At 41.6% G+C, this 20,492-nt stretch overlaps 1 pseudogene; it reads right to left on the bottom strand.

Moving 5' to 3' along the window:
* Positions 1-332: 332 nt before the first annotated feature.
* LOC148119567 (cell division cycle-associated protein 3 pseudogene) overlaps positions 333-20,492 on the bottom strand; it is a 38,149-nt pseudogene continuing 17,989 nt past the window's right edge.

The raw sequence follows: 20,492 nt of genomic DNA, 5'->3' as shown, positions 1-20,492 counted from the left end.
TCCAAACCGTTTATTGTGGCTCTCAACCTGTGGTTGCAACCCCTTTGTCAAACTTCTATCTCTAAAAATATTTGCATTATGACTCATAATAGTATCAAAAGTATAGTTATGAGGTAGCAACGGAAATCACTTTATGGTTGAGGGTCACCATGACAGGAGGAACTATATTAAAGGGTCACAGCATTAGGAAGGTTGAGAACCCCTGGTTTAAAGCATTATTTAAATTAACTTCCTTTATTATACAAGAAACACGCAAAAGGCAAAGGCAGTTCAATAATGTCCAAGTACTAGAGTTGGTAGCCTGGGAGGAATCAAAGAAAACAAGGTTTTCTTTAGTGCCCTTGGGGAAGAAGCGGTGATGAACACAGAGTATCAGCAGGCTCTGGACCAATCCAATGTAGACCTAGCTCTCCATCAAAGTTATGGTTTTCCTTGTCACGGTCCTGGCTTTGTTCCCACGCTCTTCCTCCAGTTTTTGGAAATCTCCCAGTTTCAAGATGGTTCTTTTCTTTAACTCCCTCACATTTTCACTTGGGAACATGGCTACTTACCCTGTCGTATCAAGATCCTAGGAAAGTGGTCATCCAACAGGGAGGTGAAATGGACCTTCCTAGTACCTTGCTGTTTGCATTCTGTCTATGGTACTTAGAACCTGAAGACTGGAGCATCTTGGGGTCTCTCCAGGGCTGGTTTGAGTTCTTGCTGGCCACTAGGGTTACTGTGGACAATTTTGCTTCCTTCTTGTCTAGAGGGGAGCTCAGTGTGGTTCCAAGGTACCAATTGATCCTCAAGGGATAACGGAATACCCCAAAGCGGTTCCTGGGACAGAGAAAGCTCTGGGGAAAAATTAAATTGGGAAACTTTCGTGTCAAGTACTTTGCTCAGTTGTTTCATGAGAGGACTCTGAGGATCTGTCGGTTCTCCTGGTCTTCATAGGTGTCAGTGCAGTGCAGAGTAGGGGAGCTGAGATCTGAGTTCCGTGTTTGTTTAGGACCACTCAGCTGTTCTGCTGGTAGGGTCTTGTGATGGAGGGCTCTCCATCTGGGTCACAGTAGGCTGGGGGCCTGCACTTGGTGAATGAGGACCCACCACATGGGGCAGAGGTAGAGCTGGAATGAATTGGGTGCTCCCCACTAGTGGTAGAGAGCAGTCCCAGCGTGCCCTGCCTCTGCCTCTGGGTGCACATTAGCTCGAGGAAAAACTCCAAGATTGCTTCTTGCTCCTCTGTCATTTACTGTGTTTACTACTTCTTCAAATAAGTTGATTAAACATCTCTCTTGAACTTGTATCTAAATTATTGCCTAAAGCAAGGCTTGACCCAGGGAGGTAACAGTTTACAGTGGTTTTGAAGCCTGTGCCATACTTTTATATGTTTGTCTCCTCAGGTTCTCAGTTTCCCTTGGGCTGGACAAAGGCAATGCCCCATGTGTTGGTAACAGACAGTCTGCCGCTATTAATCGGCGGTAGCCTTGGTGAATCTCTGATCCTTTCTGGGATGCCATATCCTGGGCTTTACCCATTAGGCTTTGGTTCACAGAAGGACATTTGTCCTCAGCATGGCATGGTGTATTCTGGTGTCTCAATGTCTTTTTTTGGGTGTTTCATGTAGTTACCAAAGGCCCTAACTCAGAAAGATTTCTTCTCTGAACTCCTTGAAGCATGTCTATCTCCCTCCAAAGAGTAATGTTTCCTGAGACATGGGGTTTCAGAGATTGGATGTATCCCAATTTCTGTTTTTGTCATTTTAGTAGTCTATAACCTTGGTAGCGCATACCTTTAGTCCCAGCACTTGGAAGGCAGAGGCAGGCAGATAGCTGAGTTCTAGGCCAGTCTGGTGTGCACAGTGAGTTTCAGAATAATAAGAACTATGCAGAGAAACTCTGTGTCAAAAAACAATAAACAAAACAAAATCTTTTCAAGGTTCTAGAATCTTATACTGGCTTAGTCTGAACTGCCCTTCTTTGTGTGATGTAAACTACATGCCAGAAACTACATATGAAGAAATTCACCCTAACAGAACAAGCGTGTCTCCAACTGTAGACCTTTTAACCTCACCTTCTGTTTATTGTCCTGTCTTACATTACTTAGTCACCCAGACCTTCTTTCAGTAAACAATTACCTTAAAAAACTCTTTTAAAAATAGTTATTTCACTTTTTGAAGCTTAAATTTTATTTTGTGCGTATGGGTATTTTTCTTGTGTGCATGTCTGTGAATCACTTATATGGCTGGTGCCCTCAAAGGCCAGAAGAGTGATATGGGAGTCCCCTCTGTGTGCTGTGATTACCATTACTGAATAAGGAAACTGCCTTGGCCTGTTGATACAACAGAACTTAGGTAGATGGAGGCAGGGAGAACAAAACTGAATGCTGGGAGAAAGGAGGCAGAGTCAGAGAGAAGCCATATGCCCCTCCAGAGACAGATGCCGGAACTTTACCTGGTAAGCCTCAGTCACATGTTGATACACAGATTAATGGAGATGGGAGAGTTAGCCAATAAGAAGCTAGAACTAAGCAGTGATTTAAATAATACAGTTTCTGTGTGATTATTTTGGGGCTGAGCAGCCTGGAACCAACTAGCGGCCTCCTCCAACAGAAGAGGGTGCTGAATCCCCTGAAACTGGATTTACAAGTGGTTATGAACCTCCATGTGGGGCTAGGAATCAAACCTTGGTCCTATAAAAGGAAAGTAAGTGCGCTTAACAGCTGAGCCATTGCTCCAGCTTGGAAAAGATCTTTTCAAAAGATCTGAGAATGCGAGTCAGTGGTAGACCATTTGCTTAGGTTGCGAAGAACCCTGGGTTTTAACTTCAGCATTGAAAAGAGGTGGTGTAGAGGGGAAAAATTAAACTCCTTTAAGATCCGGACTGCCTCTAGTCATGGTTATAAAGCGGGCTCAAGGCCAACCTGGGCTACATGGGATTTTATCACAGGCAACTAACAAGCAAAATTATTTTTATTCCCAATCTCTGAAGGAAAATTCTCAACAGCTTTTGCTTTTTCTGCAAGCTTGGCTAATTTATTTCTTCCCCTGTGGTGGTGGTTTATATCTTTGTATTATTTTTAATATTTCACATCTCCTACTAACATTCTTGTCTTCTCTGGATTTGATTCTATACCCCTAATGTATAGTTTTTGTTTTAATTGATTGTATTCCTCATCAAAATCTCCATTTACTGACTGCTGCTTGGTTCTTTCCACCGACTCTTACTACTCCACCGATTTTGAAAACATTTTGAGCCATTTTTTTTTTCAGTCCCATAAGAATCATGTTTTTGTCATTACTTAGAAACTATGTGAACTTGGCTTATGTTTCCCTTTAACTTTTAATAGCTGTCAGTGTCAACCCTACTTCACAAGCCAGCGGTGCTGGAGTGGCTCCATAGCAACCGCCAATTTGCTTATCCCTTTCTGTGCTGGATGACACTTGGCACGTTGGCCTTTGTGCGAGAGGATTATAGGGAAGATGTTTTAAATGCTACTGTTTCTATGTCTATTTTTCAAAAGTTTTCATTATAGGGTGAAACAAAAGACAGAGGCTTCTGCTGTCCTCACTAGCTCCACATTTGGTGGCCTTGCCTGCTATAACCACACAGCTGTGAGGCTGGAGATGAATGCCGTGAAACATGTAGAATTCGCAGGGCACTTACCCTGAGAGAAATGAAGATAAGACTAGTGAACTTTGAACATTCTCAACCATCCCTAACATTTCCTTGAATTTCTACAACCAAAGGCATTTTAATTTCTCCTAGGTTTCAAAGAAATGTCTCATGTCCTTTGCCATCCTCATCCCTGGGGTCAGTGTTCTGGCCATGCATTGACTCTCCTTCTTCTCCTTCTTCTCCTTCTTCTCCTTCTCCTTCTTCTTCTTCTTGATTTTCATTGAGCTTTATATTTTTCCTACTCCCCTCCTGCCTCTCCCTTCCCCTTCAACCTTCTCCCAAGGTCCCTGTGCGCATTGGCTCTTCTTTATGAGCAGAATCCTAGATGTGACAAACAGGATGGCTGGCTTCAGGTCCCCAATTCACCTTGTGTATGTCTACTCTTTGCCTTGACTCTGAGTTTGCTTCATGAGCTGTAAACAGATGTGATAGAGGCACAACCTTGAAAGCTGCACATGTGGCCGAGTGTATTAGTACTGTATTAACAGTGGAGACACTGTTCCCATGAGGGGATCAACAGGTGCCTGTCTCGGAATGCCACACCACTTGAAGCCAGTCTAAATATCCAGCAGCAAGGTGACCCCAGTTATGGAAAGAAACCCTGCAAAAATTTGTTGACACCCAGCTCACCTCAAACAAACAATTAAACACATAAATGGGATGCCTCTGGCATTTAGATACTGACTGTAATTGTGGCAACAAAAAATAGGAATACTAGATATCATCAGCATTGAGCTCTTGGTTTATGAACAGTAGCCTCCGAGACGGCCTGGAAAGTACCACTATAGGAGAAACTGAAGGCTCATATTTAACAGTGGTTGGGGAAGGATAACAAAAATGCTATTAAGTATGTTTTGAAATAGAGATTCTTCAGCATAAAGAGCTCTCTCTCTCTCTCTCTCTCTCTCTCTCTCTGTGTGTGTGTGTGTGTGTGTGTGTGTGCTGTGTATGTGCGTGTGTTGTGGAGTAGCATTAGTTACTTTTCTGTTGCTGTGATAAAACACCGTGACCAAGGTGAATTATAAAAGCTTATTTGGGCTATGGTTTAAGAGGGACAAGAGTCCTTCATCACGGATGTGGTAGTTTGAATGTTATTGACCCCCATAATCTCATGGCACTATTAGGAGGTATGGCTTTGTTGGAATGGGTATGATTTTGTTGGAAGAAGTGTGGGGGATAAACTTTGAGGTTTCCTATACACAGGATAGCATGCAGCATCTCAGTTGACTTCCTGTTGCCTGAAAGATGTAGAACTCTCAGCTACTACTCCAGTACCACGTCTGCCGGTGTGCCACCATGCTCCCCACCATAATGATAATGGACTGACCCTCTAAGACTGTAAGTTGCCACCTCAGTGAAATGTTTTTCTTCACAATAGTTGCTTGGATCATTGTGTCTCTTCACAACAATAGAAACCCTGATGAAGACAGTGGGGAAGGCATAGCAGCAAGCCCCACTCGTGGTAGCTGGAGAAGGAAGCTGAGAGCCCACACCCTCAACTGCAAGCACAACAGAGGCAGTAAATTGGAAGTGACTTCGGGTCTTTAATCTCAGAGCCCTTCCCAGTGGTGTACTTTTCCCAGCAAAGTCACACCTTCCAAGCCACCCCAATCAGCACTACCAGCTGGAAACCAAGTATTCAAGTATCTGAGCCAATGGGTGATATTTTCATTCAAACTGGTATAGTATTCACCTCTCAAACCACATCACTGGGTAAAGAAACTGACTGAGGCACTGTGGTTTGCTGGGGTAGAAGGTAGCACTTATTTTTTTTTTTTAAAGTCTAAACTGGAATGCTTTTTTTTTTGGTTGGGAAAGGTCAAAACAAAGTCTCACTATGTAGTCCTGGCTCTTATGGAATAATCCTAATGTACACTGTGTAAATTACACTGTGATTGGCTTGATAAAGAAGATGACTGGCCAACAGCTGGACAGGAAAAGCTTAGGAGGGAGAACTAAACACTAAGGACACTGGGAAGAAAAATGAAGTCAAAAAAATCACCCGTGAGACACAGGAAGGAAACAGGAGGTGCAAGAGGAAAGAGAGGTAAGGTCATGTAGCAGAATATAGATTATTATAAATGGCTTAATTTAAGTTGTAAGAGTTAGCTAGTAACAAGCCTAAGCTACTGGCCGAGCATTTATAATTAATAATAAGCTTCTGTGTGGTTATTTGGGAGCTACTGCCAAAACACAGAAAAACTCCACCTGCAACTGGCTGCTCTGGAACTCATTTTGTAGATCAGAATAGCCTTGAATTCACTGACGTCTGCCTCTCTCTTCCTGCCAAGTGCTGAATTAGAGGCCTGAGACACCACACCGGGCTGGAATGCTTTATTTCCTTCCTTGATTTTCAGCAATATCAAAAAAATGATTGTGTAGCTCACAGCTTTTACACAAGCTCTTAGCAGGTCCATATTTTTCATACCAGTTCTCTGTTCTATAAATTGATAAGGTAAGCATGCTTGACTTCTCTGTGCAGCCTCCATAGACCCAGACATACGGACTACAAAATAAGAAGGAAATCTATGGACAGCAGCTGAAAGACAACAGGAAATATTGAAACTCAGCTGCCTCTACTGACTTCTATTTATTTAAAATTATTTTATTTACCATTTTGTGTGTGTGCATATAAGTGCAGGTAGGTATACATGTATCATGGTGTATGTGGGAAGGTCAGGGGCCAATTTTAAGGAGTATTTCTTTCCTTCCACTGTGGGTTCCAGGGATTTAATTCAGGTTGTGAGGCTCATGTGGTAAGTGATTTTACACACTGACCCATCCTGCCAGCCACCTAGTGACTTTCAGTCCTACAACTCTGCTCAATTGTGTCAGAAGACCTGTGGGGCTGACATTCCACGCTAAGGCTACCAGAAGTCAGGCAAACAAAAGGCAAAGCCTGATTTCTAAGGGGGAAGGATTCTTCATTCCATGTTTTCCATGCTCCTTCTTCTCTATATCCTCCCATTCACCAGATAAAGATTCTCCCTTTGAGCTTCCCACAGGGCAGGAAACCCTGACTGCCCTGGGGGACGGAGGGGAAGGAGGGGGGGAGTGGGGGGAGTGGGAGGGTGTTGGGAGGGGGGGCGGAAATGGAAACTTTTATAATTTAATAAAATTTACTAAAAAAAAAAAAAGATTCTCCCTTTGCAGAAAGAAAAGTTGGAAACTAATGAATCAGACAATGACTTTTGCTCTTGACCCGCTTTGAACCAAATTCCAAGAGAGGAGCTAGTATGGTGTCAGAAACTGGCTCTGCTCTGTTTCTGGAACTCTGGAGCATTAGACTTCTCCTTTTCCTTGAACTTGGTTATACAGGTTTATATAGTCTGTGACTTTCTTTAGCAGGAAAGCGTGAATGAGAGCACTGGGAATTGTTTCTGTACTGGATATCTAATTGAAGGCAAAAAGGTCTCATTCAAACAGTGGCTATCATGGAAAGTTCCCTGGAATTGTAATAGATTTTCTGTGAATGTAGAATGAATTATGTTGCTCTTTAAGATTATAGCACCTACCCTATCTGGGATATATTTCTCATGTGGATGATTGGAAGGCCTCAGCATTGTTAACAAAGATTCTCATACGTTTCAGCTCAGAGCCAGTCAAGCTGGAGGATCCCAGTGCCTCAAGGACACAGAGGGTAGCAACTAAATCTTCATGTCCCACAAAGGAGGCATATTTCAGTGGACAGAGACATGATAAGGGGTGTGACTGTCAGTGATGATCCAGGCCATACAGTCCAAGACTAGGTAGATGGGGTGAGGGATGCAGCAGGTCCGTAGAGGCCACAGCTGTGAGGACCAGGTGTTCTAATTGCCTATATCAATGGAGATCTGTTCTCAACCACTGAAACACTCCTTCACTGTAGTTCCGTAATCACTGGAGTTTGGCTTAATCCCAGGGAGGAAGGAAAAGTCCATGAGCAGACACCACACACTAATGAAATAAACAAGAACTTATTGGAATGATTAAGCTTACTTGGATGTGGCCAGATCAGTTTCCTATCAGGACACACGAAAGGCTTAAGACAGGAATTAGCTTCAATTTTAAAGGAAAAGCTCTGCATCTGCAACAATATATCGGGTGTCTTGAGTGCCAGCCTCAGCAGCCCCTCAGGGCTCAGGACGTCTACTGCAAGTGAAAATCTGGCTCTTAAGATCTAAGGGTAAAATGAAAAAATAAAATGAAAAGAACAGGCAAGTTACCTACCCCCTGCATGTTCTTTATTCTTTGGGTGAAGAAACAGAGAGAAGGAGCGATCTCTGTCAGCTATTTAGTTCTTACAGACACAGTTAAAAAAATTCCATGGACAAAAACAATGATATCAACATGCATTTCAGAATCACAAAAACTCAAACAAACAAACAAACAAACAAACAAGCAAAAAAAGCAGGCAGGACCTGACAGCGCTCCAGGAACAGGTGACAGGACCCAGGAAGGGCCAGCATCCAAGGGGAAATACTTGACATTCCAAACCATTAGATAAGAACCCTGAACTCACCCACTCCCCTCACCCCAATCTTTATGATCATAACCAGCTTTGGAAGACACCCAGACTCATTTGTCAGTAGGACTGGGCACACTGTCTTCCTATCTTTTTGAAATTCCTACGTGGTCTATTATCCATTGTCACAATTGTGGCAATTGTGGGGGGATTGACTTTTTGTAGATTTGACTATTAGAACAAAGAATGAACAGTGCTATCCCTCTAAGGCCCCATGGAAGGTCGTTCTGTTGCCTGGACAGACAAAACGTAACAGAAGTTACATTTTGAGAATGAATCCATTTTTAAAGGAAAAAGTATCATGACTGCACATGGTTTTAACAGATTTGGTGGTGACTGTCGAAAAGACAAGTGTTCCTAAAGCTCTGGAATCAGGTCTCCATAAGCTGAACACTTGTGGGTCTGTCTAGGATCTGTCAGCTGTACATTTATATAGGTAGAGGCTGCTCATTTGTTTCCCAACTGTTTAGAAATGAATAATCCCACAAAACAAGACTGTTTGGCCAATAGTTTAGGTGTATTCATACCCATCTCTTATATCTTAAATTAACCCATTCCTATTAATCCATGTATTGTTGTGAGGCTGTGACTTACCGGAAAGGCTCCAGCAACAGTGTCTTTCTCCTTTGGTGTCTCCCTGACCCCACCTACTCTCTCTCTCTCTGTTCTGATTTCCTGCCTGGCTTTACTCTGCTAAGCCATTGACCAAAATAGCTTTATTCATTAACCAATAAAAGCAACACATATACAGAAGGACATCCCACATAATCTCCCCTTTTCTGTCTAAATAAAATGGAAGGTTTTAACTTCAACATAGTAAAATTACATATAACAAAACAGATATCAAGCAAGAATTACACTTACAATATTTAGTCTATTTGTATCTGGAAAGTTTTATATCTAATTTTTCTTTTATCATAACTAAGGAAAATGTTAACTATAACTATCTATCTTCCACTCTTTAAAGACCCCAGAAGGATAAAATACTGCCTAAGTAAATAGAAGTGCATTGTAAGCAGCTTCCAAAGTTCTAGAATTGAGAGAGACATCTTACTTCCTGGACAGTCACCCAAAGTTCTTCTGTAGTGTTGGGGCATCCATCTTCTGCCTACAGGCCCATAGTATCTAGAGGATTTCTTCATAAATCAGGAAATTTGAAAGACTGCTTCACCTATCTTGACAGTTTGTCAGTCACCTTCTTCTGTATCCTGCAGAATGTCTGGCAGCTTCTTCTGAGAAGCAGGAACCTGAAGACTTTCTCATCTTTTGAAATGTTCAGCAGTCAGTTTTCTGTGGATCCTGCATGTCCAGTTCATACAGCATACCATCAAACAGTCTGGGCAAGAGCAGTTTCTTGTCCAAATGGCTGACCTTGTCACATTGAAGGCAAATTCCATAACAAGTTTCTTCATTAACCATAAAAGCAACACATATACGGAAGGACATCTCACATCACATTTCCTGTATAATACTTGTGGCTCCAACAAATATAAGCTTGTGGGCATGGAAATGATACAAGGTTCATTTTCATAAGCAATTGGAACAGAAGTTTTAGAAAGTGGGACAAGTAGTTTCATATAGAAACACAAAGTCATGCTATTGTATAGCCATTTGGCTGTTGCTGATGTGGGATTACTATATTCTTTCTGTCATAATTCTGCTGGGGAATCTGGACCTTACCATTACCATTTCTACCTAGCTGCTTCTGTGCTTGGACTCTTAGGCCCTCCTTACTGTAGTTGTGGACAGGAGCGTCTTCAGCCAAGTGATGGCTACCTCAGAGACTAAATCTTGCCATCAAGTTACTTTGACAAATGACCAAAAATGTCCAATGAATACTTATGTTCAGTGGCCCATACCATTTGGCATTGATGTTGGCTATAACTGATTGTTTTGTTGGGTAAAAACTTCCTTATTGATTTAGAGTCCTTGGAAATAAAAGCACTTGCAATATGTACTCAGGATTGTTCTGCCCACCAAGGGGGCAGAACAATGTAGCCATTCATGCCATCAAATACATGCTCACGATATTGCTCATCAGAAAAATCAAATTAGAAAACAAAATAAAAAACTGGGCCATATTGGCACACACCTTTATTCCCAGCACCCTGAAGGCAGAGGCAGGAGGATCTCTCTGAGTTCGAGGTCAGCCTGGTCTGCAGAGCTAATTCCAGGACAGTCAAAGCTATGAAAAGAAACCCTGTTTCAAACCACCAAAAATAATAAAATTAATTCACAAATATTCTTAGATTAGATGGTTAAAATATTTTTTTATTTTTTAAAATTTATTTTATTTTTTATTTAACCAGGGTCGGGAAGATGACTTACAGTGTAAAACTTTTGCCCTGTGAGTTTGAGGACTTGGTTATCGATCCCCAGCACCCACATAAAAGTTAGACACAATACCTGCATCTATAATCTCAATCCTCTTGTCTAGATTCAGAAGAGAGAGACAGGAGAATCCCTAGATGCCCTTAGGCCAGATAGTCTGGTATACAGAGTGACAAACAACAAGAGACCATATTTTAAACAAGGTGGAAGGTGCGGACCCACATCTGTGGGGAGCACAGTAGTGTGTGAGCACCTGCACTCAAAGACACAACACCCCTTACACACACACGCACACACACACACACACACACACACACACAGAGTTTTCAAATTTCTTTTCAAGTTTGGAGAATGTGGGAAGGAAAGAAAGCTAGCATGCCTATCGTATTGTAAATATATCTGGGAAGAGATGAAATGTCCCCAACTTTCCTAAGCATACTACCAAGGACCTTCATTAAATCTATTTAACAATTCCTTGAGAAATGTTAAAGCATACTTGACATATGAGAAAATTGTGATGCAGACAACGTCTTCTGTCCTCGTGCTAATGCTGGTTGGCTGTGCTTAGAAATCAGGAAGCGGATAACGACTTCTCCAATATTACATAACCGGTAAGATAATAGAGCTGTTCTTGCTTTTTAAAACTATTAACTCACAGTTTTATCCACTTTAACAGCTATCTTTATAGGCTTTCTAACATCTTGTTGGTTAGTTTGGATTCCTTCCTCGTTCTTAGTGGTGTTCCAGATGGATAAAACATAGATTTAGATTGAATTACCAAAGGGTAGGGATGTTAGGAATACAAAAATCCTCATGTAGGTTTGAGTCAGCCAGTGCTTGCCAGTTTTGACTGCACAATAGAATTAAGGAGGCAGCTTATCAATCATATTTATAATTGAATCCCACCTCTGTTAAATCAAATAAGCATCCTGGAAGAGTAGAGTCTGGGCACTGTTCTTTAAAACAAAGTGATCATAGGTGATTTTGCCAGGTAAGCAGGACTGAGTACCTCTGGCTGAGGCTAACATTTTGACACACTCAGAATCGGTTTGTAACAGGAGAAGGCAATTAGCACAGGTGCTAAGTTAATGCACTAAGTACCTTATCAAAGCAGGCTATCACCAGCAGGTGGTAAAAGAAAGAACACTCATCAGCCATCAGGAAGGGCCACGGGGACCTGCGCGCAGTTCAGGATGCTGATCCGGGACTTGAGAAATGAATGAATTCTTAGCTGTGTAACTGGCGCTGAAATCTCATATTGCTTCCGATGTTAAAAATGAGAAGAGGGAAAATAAATGATGAGACTCTGTGGGGACTGATGCTCTGAGGTTTCCCGATGCCTTAATATTTGTGAAAGAGTCTTTGATCGAGAAAGAGATTTCTGCATATCAATGGAACTGCCGCCAGAGGAAGTCCTGTGTATCAGGGATGGAAACCCTGTGTATCAGGGATGGAAACCCTGTGTATCAGGGGTGGAAGCCCTGCGTATCAGGGGTGGAAATAGAAGGAAGTTAATCCCACCCAACAGGAATTTACGTTTTATCCTAGAAGACAGACTATATCCAGAGGGGCCTTAGCAAAAAGTGACTGAATCTACGATGTATGTGTCCTAGTTGTGATAAACACCAGAAGAATGTCCGAAGGAAAGGGGTTTAGCTTGAACTTCTGGGTCATACTTTACAAGTGAGGGAAGGACTCCAAGCAAGAACTGAAGCAGAAGGCACGGAGGAGCATTGCTTACTCCTCATGGCTTGCTCAGTCTGCTTTCTTATACAACTCAAGACCGGGCCCACAGTGAGCTAGCCCTTCCACATCCATCAATAAGCCAGAAAATGTCTTCGGGGTTTGGACACCTGTTATTCTCTAGACCATAGCAGCCTTGTGCCTGCTTCTAACCTTCTGAAATCTGGTCACCCTCAGGTCACAAATACCCACACCTCAACTCCTACTCCCACCTGGGGGAAAAGGTGTAAGATCTATAGAGTGGCATAAGACCTTCCTGTTCCAGATGCTTCTCTGTGTTTGCCTTAGCTGTTAGGAATGGGGACTCAGAGAGGCTCCACACGGAGCCTGCTGAATCAGAACCCACATTTTAACAGGGTCTCTGGTGCTGTAGATATTAATATTCGAGAAGCGATTTTACGTTCTAGGAGCCTCATGGTTCGGCTATATATTTCTCTTTGGGTCATTTTGTGTTCCAGAAATAACAAAACTACCCCAGAGGACCCTTCTCCACACAGTTGCCCTGACAGTGCCAGTTTCTTTTTTGAAGAGCTCTCTTTGGAGTAACCCATTTAGTGATGGCTTTCCTTGTGACCTCCTAGACAGTTAATCCTACCATTTTCTGAGGACTGCCATTCTATGTGGAAAGCTCGAGACCTAAATTACTTGCTTGTCCCTACAGAAACATCCACCAGAACTTAAGTGCCCAGAAGAGAGGCCTGTGTTTCTCACGCCAGGATTTCTGGTGTGGTGAACAGGGCTAGTCACTTGACCCCAAACACTCTTAATTTATTGCTTAGCCTTTGGTCCCATAATTCTTCTTCTTTACATGCATAGTTCTGGATATTCATGACTGAAGAGTCTCTTAAACTGATCCAGCCTGAAGGTAAAGTTTATTATTATTTACCCTCATTAAGAACTCATAGGTAGCCGTCCAAGCACTCTGGAGGCTGAAGTAGGATGACTGTAGTGAGTTCAAGGCCAGCCCGAGCTACTTACCAAGACCCTATTTCAAAATCAAAGAAACAAGCTGAAACAAAACAACAAAAACACACCCTTAGACCAACAGTGCTAACAGCAATTAGCCAGTAGCTACTCATATTTCCAAGTGTAATAGTTTATAAATTAGTCTATAGTGTCATTTAAAGCACACCTTTCTAAACTGCGCTTGAATCTTAACTGTCATTAGTTCTTGCAGTGTGGCATTTGATGGCACCAGGAAGATGAGAAATGACAAGTCTAGAAGCAGCTGTTGGAGCTGGAGAGACGGCTCAGGGTTCAACAGCACTGACTCCTCTTCCAGAAGACCCAGGTTCTACTCTAAACACCCGTATGGTGTTTCTTAACTGTCTTTAACTTCGGTTCCAGGGGATTGGATGCCCTCTTCTGGCCTCTCTGGTCATCAGATACACAAATTGTACATAAGTGTATGTGCAGGTCAGACACCTTTACACATAAAATTAAAAAATAAAAGACTGTGTCTTCATAGTCTTTTAGGAGTGGCAACTGTTCGTTTCCACATCACTCCCGGGTGCTGAAGGCTTTCATTGTGGAAAACTCCAGTTTTTCAAACTACTACATGTCTATGGAAAACATTTGTAGTGGGTATAGCCCCGAAAGGATTTACAGTGATCTTTGGATTATTCTGCTGTGTTTGTTTTAGCTGCCGATGCACCTGTTGAAGGTACTCCTCCCAGCTCTTGCTCAGTTCACACATTATTAAGCTATGCTTCCGGTTTTTCTTCTCTTTTATTCTTATGATCTGAATTTTTCTAAAATAGACTTACTGGGCTTAGGAAGTAAAGAGAATGCCCAACTAAATATAACTTTCTGATTAACCCAAATCATTTGTTCATAACACCACATGGGACATATGCTAAGATGTGAGTAGATTTAACTGAGAATCCGGGGTGTGTGTGTGTTTAAAATCTGGCAGTTCCTTTGAAAGCTTAGTCTTTGAAGAACTCAACCCTTTATTGTCTATGAAGTAACAAGTAGACAAGTTACCAACTTGAAAGAGAAAGGGAAAAAACCATTCCATGGAGAAACATTCGTTTGCTAAAATTTTGTGGTATCATCCAGGCAGAATAACTATGTTGCATGTACATAAAATACTCATAACCAAGCAAAGGGAAAATCCTTTGTGGTGTTATAGACAATTGTCCACTTGTCATAGGCATTTTTTCCTTTTTCTATTGCCAGGATTTAAATATTTTTATTGTTTCAGTTATTTTTCTGGGTAGGGTATTAAATTCATTCTTTGACCATTTGATATGTGTATAGTCTTTATTCTGATTAGTTTCGCCCTTCACCCTATCCTAGCGCCCTTGCATCTCTGTTAGCCCCAGTTCCCTATAAGCTTCCTTTTCCACACTGATATCCTTTTGTGTTGTGAGCCACTGTTCCAGGGCCATCTGTGTGAGCATGGGTTTGGAGCCGTACATTAGAACCTAATGGCTTTATCACTGGTACACAACTTAAGATAATGGTTATTCCTCCCCACAATTCATCAGTAGCCAGTGGTTTAGTAGGGAGGTAGGAAAAGGTAGCTCCCTTACCCCTCCCTATTGGTTGCTGACATGCCTAGGTTTAATTTTATTTTTTTTAAATGACCAGAGAAGACCCAAAATGTCACAGGGACCTCAGCAAGACCTAGCCCCTTGAAGTAGTTTCCTTCCTTCCTTCCTCTCTCCCTCCCTCCTTCCCTCCTTTCTTTCTCTCTCTCTCTCTCTCTCTCTCTCTCTCTCTCTCTCTCTCTCCCTTCCTCCTTTCCCCTCTCTTCCTCCCTTTTCCCTCCCTCCCTCTTTCTTTTGGTCTTTCTTTCTTTCTTTCTATAATTTTAATTTCATTGAAAATAGTTTTTTCATGCAACATATTCTAATCACAGTCTCCCTTCCTTCGAGTCTTCCCAGATCCTCTCCACCTCGCTACCCACTCAAAACTGCTTGCTTTGCTTCTCCTCTCATTAGAAAGCAAATAGGCAACAAACAAACTGGAATAGGACAAATCAAACAAACCAAAGGGAAAAAAAAGAGCTGAGGAAAAAGCACACGGAATACGTACAGACACAAACAGTAATGTTCATTTTAATGAGGCTAGGAGGCAGGAGAGAATAGCAATTTAAGATATGACAAGCAGATAAGAGTTATGAAGAACCCAGTCCTCACCGTGTAAATTGATAACATGACTGCTTCATGGTATGGGTAAAGGTTTTTATTGTAGACATTTGAGAACACCTAGAGGCTTCTGGAAAAGTCCAGAGCAGGGAGAGAAAGCAGTAGACTGAATGTGACCAGCAGACTGGGCCTGGCCATGAGAAAAGCAGAGGCACAGCAGCCAGAGAGAGGAAGGGAAAAGGAGAGAGAGAGAGAGAGAGAGAGAGAGAGAGAGAGAGAGAGAGAAACAGAGTGAGCATAACTGGAAATGGCAGGGTTATAAGGAGAATGACTAGCTAGGGGAAGGAGAGCCCTGACTTGGGGAAGATTAGGGAAAGGGGGAGGTAAGAACAGCTAGGAAGCTACTTCAGACTTTGAAAAATGTGTTACAAATATTTGTGATTCTGAGGGAGCCTGGAGGCCAGAATACACTTAGGATGCTAATAGATACCACAGACAGCCATTTTTCCCTTCTGCCGTTTGGACTTGGGTGAAATGGACTATCCTTCACATCTGACACTGACTTCATTCCTAACTCCCACCACTTGCAGATTGGGTATGCCACTTTTGAGTGGCAGGTTTTCTTCATTTGTAAATTGAGATGACTGTGTTACTAATTAAGGATTGTAAAATGAGTCTTAAATGAGATACTATATTTCCCACCCAGATAGTAACAATTCAGTAAAAGGTTATCTACAAAACAACTCCTGCTGGGACTCAGTGGCTGTCTCTAGTGAACAGAGCATCTTTCAGAAAGTCTTGACTTTGGGACATTGGACTACAAGGCCTATGGAAAAGAGCCGGGGGTAAGGCGAATGCAGGACCCTGAATATATATCTCCTCAGTGCTGCCCAGGGGATGTAGACAAGACCGTCTTTCTTAGCCAGTTGATTGTTATTGACTTGAGATATATAAAGCAAACACGCTAGAGCAAATCCCAGAATCCTGAAATTCCAGTGAATAAGAACCCTCTGGAAAAGAAGTCTTTAAAAAGATGCATACAGAATCCTTCCTGAGTTGAGTGTTGTTTTACTGTAGAAAAACTTTTGCTGTATAAGAAGCATCGGAGAAGAGGGTAGCAGAGATGATGAGTGTTGGCCTGAAGGCTTCGGATTGTGCCACTCTTTTCCAAGTAAATGGAACGAAAGGCATTTGTATCAGTTTAAGAAAATGTCTTATGAATTTTATCTGTAGCTGAGACTATAGTAAAACAACCAAATCAGACCTCTCTATGGGTAGAAAAAAAAACTTTACTGGGGATTAAACTGCCAAGACTATTTCTTGGGGATGAAGAGGGGGGGCAGAGGGAAACAAGATGGTAGGAAAGCAAGCAGATTTTATATTATATTCAGCAGGGTGGGGTCTTTGAGTGGATAAAGGACGTATGGATTAACCAGGAACTAGATGCCCTTGCTGGAGGCAGTTGACCTTCGGGGACAGATTAAATGGTGTCCAAGTAAACACCACTTTAAGAGATTCCTGAGGAGTGAAGAAATTAGGTTTCTGCTTACCCAATAACAACCCTCTGTTTGCCAGTCAGAGTCTTCCTATTCAGGACATAGTCACTAGCACTGGCATACTGGGTACTTTGGACCTAACATTATGCTTTCTAAACCACTCCTTTGAACAATCTTAAAATCAAGGCAACAAGTACTATTTTATTTAAATTTAAGGTTTTTTTGTAAGCACATAAGCAATTCCTAGTAGTTATAGAAAGAGATGCAACGAAGATAAATACAATAGGAAAAAAAAAATCCAAAGATGAATATATGTCCTATACATGGAGGGAACCACGGAAATATTTTGTTCTGGACGTGGAGTACTTTAAATAACTAGCACATATATTTGTTATGCCTGGAAGTTATCATACATTTTTCATTTAATTTTATCACTTACTGTGTTTTTAAAACACAGCTTACCTCACACCTACACAAATGTTATTAATGCAAAAGAATATGATAACTCAAGATATTCTGAAGAACTCTCAAGTAGGTCTTTATTATACTGATAAATCTGATCCTCATGTATTAAACAATATGCTTACTATTAGCATATTAGCAAGTAGTGAAAGTAGTGAAATATTCACAAACAGGATGCCAAGTGCACATGATTCTGTAATAATAAAACAATGAGAGGAACTATCATTACTTAATTTGGGGTTAAATTTTAAAATCCTGACTCACTCAGTATTTTATTCTGATCAGTCACTTGAGTGCCATTGAGGACATTGTAGGCAGTTAGTCTTCTGGTTTAACCTGTCAAGGCGTGTGCCCATACTGAGTCCTCAGAGTAATAGGAGTAGTAGATAGGAATGTATAAGCAAATCGATGTTTAAATTGTGAAGGATAGAGGATATAACTCAGTGACAGAATACCTGTCTGATTGTATACTGTGGTTGGAAAGTATTAGTCTGGTTTTGACTTGGAATAATAGTGAAAAGTAGAGATTAGTGATCAGAGTATTCTTGGACACAATGCAGAAATGAGGAGAGTTGTATTTGTTGCTTGATATTCTAATTCTTATGGGAAACCAAGAAGAAGGTTTTATTATCTCCTATATCAGATTCAGAGAAGGTAGGTAAAAAATTTTTTATACCATGCAAATTTTTATGTTACCATAAAATCTACCTCTGGTGTGGGAGAGCATGTTCAGGTTTTGAACTAGGGCTGGGGAGATGGCTCAGAGCTTGGTGTGCAATTATGAGGACCCGAGTTTGTAGCTCCAGGATCCATGTAAAGGGCTGCGTATGGCAGTGCATATTTGCTTTAGAGGGGAGGTAGGGAGGAGGGAGTCCCTGACCTGCCAGTCTAGCCAATCAATGCGCTCTAGATATAGTGAAAGACCTTCTCTCAAAAAGTAAGGTGGAGAAGTGATGTGGGAGTCCCCTCTGTGTTTTGCTTGTATTGGTTAATGAATAAAGAAACTGCCTTGGCCTGATAGGGCAGAACTTAGGTAGGTGGAAAAGACAAAACTAAATTTTGGGAGGAAGAAAGCAGAGTCAGAGAGATGCCATGGATCCGCTGGAGACAGACGCTGGGAATTTTACCTGGTAAGTCAGTGCCACATGGCGATACACAGATTAACAAAAACGGGTTAAATTCAGATGTAAGAATTAGCCAATAAGAAACTAGAGCTAATGGGCCAAGCAGTGATTTAATGAGCACAGTTTCTGTGTGGTCATTTCGGGGCTAAACTAGCTGGGTGGCTGGGACAAACAAGCAGCCCATCTCCTTGCATCAGAGAAGTGATTGAGGAAGGCACCCAACGTTGACCTCTGGCCTCCACATATACACATGTGAGCATGCACACTTAAATACACGAGCACCCAGGATATACTACACACATAAAAAAATTTAAAAAATTGACCTTATGATTGATGTCATCACTGTTTGCCTGTCTAGGGCATTTCTAGCCATTTTTATTGGTAATCATGTAGGAGTGATCCCTGGGGATAAAGTAGCTGATGTTCACAATTTAATAGTGATGATTTCCGTTTAGCTTTTCTTTTCAGACTTATTTATTTTCCAGTAACACAATTGAGGTAGCTTTTTTTTTTTTTTAAACAAGGCAGAGTACTGTGGACATTAAGACAGATTTTGGAGGAGATTTTCTTATCTGGAGAGGTCTTGGAAATGGTGCCACGGTACTGGAAGACAGTGCCTCCTCTTTGCCTAGAGCTAGAGGCACTGAAGGAGCCACTGATACTCATTTTGGCCAGCACTCCAACCCCTATGGAGAAGTCACCTGTGTGGTAGAGATAATGGTGAGCCCTCTGCTCTTCTGAGGAATATCATGTTAGGGTTTTAGGAGCTCAGACCCGTAGCATTGATGCATTCATCGGCTTGGCTCACACCTTAGGACGGGAGAGCTGAGGGCTACCACAAACACCATTTAAACCTTTTATTAGTCAAGTGCAGGGGCAATGGTATTTGACAAGAGAAGACTCTGAGAACTGAGAGACCATTTGCTTGATGCAGTAGGCAGCACAATTTAAGACAGGCTGGCAGGATTCACTATGTCACAGTGATTGTGCTTCCAGAGAAGCTAGGTGTTAAAAGGAGAGAATTCCATCCAAGGTCACCTTTAAGTAGACAGTATAGATCTTTAAATACAAGTTACTTTTCTTCCCAGTTGGAGGCTAGACGTGATTGCTAAGGTGACTCCCATTTATAAGAAAGTGGGGTAAAAGGTCCTGGCAGCTATTGTTCTTGGTAATCAGTTCCTTCTCCCCTGTTCTGAAATCACTTTCAAGGCAGTGCGCAAACAGGTTTGCGGTATTTTTATGGCTTATTCCTTAACCGTGCCTCCCCACTCTAAATTTTCCTCAGTGTATTTTAGATTACCAACAGGGATTAATTTATTGCTTCTATTAGGCAAAGATACAAAATTAGAGAATGGATGGAAGTGGGTGTTTTTCTTACGGAACCAAGAAGATATAGCAAACCCAGTCTGCTGGGTTTCAACTTTTATGTCTGTCACTTTGCAGTTGGCAAGGTTCAACTCTACATTTTTTGGGGGGGGGCGGTGCTATCTAATTCTGCTATTCAATCAAGTGCCCGGTACATCCATAAAAACAGTGAACACTTTCTAATTACCAGCTCATTAAAATGTTGTTGTTTGCGTACTGTACACCAGGCTTCATGTCCTATGCATAACCCGTGCTCCATGTTTCCATGGGTGAGTCAGTTATCAAGCATGAAGTCATTGTGGAACAAACATTTATAGAAAAAGTCAGAACCAAACAGAGCAAAGTGGATGTTTGATTTCTTAAACCAACGTTTAGTAAATTTCTCAGAAGGAAAAGATTAATTTTCTCAAAAGAAAAATGATAAACTTCACAGAGACAATTTATGCATGTTTCTAGAAAGATCTGCCATTTGAAAGCTGTCATGTATGGCGGAAATATCATCTTTCACTTCATTGAGACATCAGGGCGGATAGACATTTTTACAGCCAGTGATTGTTAATCTTAATTTCTCAAGCGCCACAAAGAGCTGAAAAGATTTTGTAGTTTCTGTAATAAAACCCCATAATCCTGAGCTGAGTAGCTCTGTCTTGGGTGCTCACAATGGCGGCCCTTTTTTCCATATGCCAATGTGAATTGTTAAAAGAAAGGGGGGA

This window comes from Myodes glareolus, chromosome 16, assembly GCF_982192425.1.
Source record: "Myodes glareolus chromosome 16, mMyoGla1.1, whole genome shotgun sequence".
NCBI classification, from domain to species: domain Eukaryota; kingdom Metazoa; phylum Chordata; class Mammalia; order Rodentia; family Cricetidae; genus Myodes; species Myodes glareolus.
The sequence above is the reverse complement of the archived record's forward strand: the minus strand, read 5'-3'. Positions and strand labels throughout refer to the sequence as shown.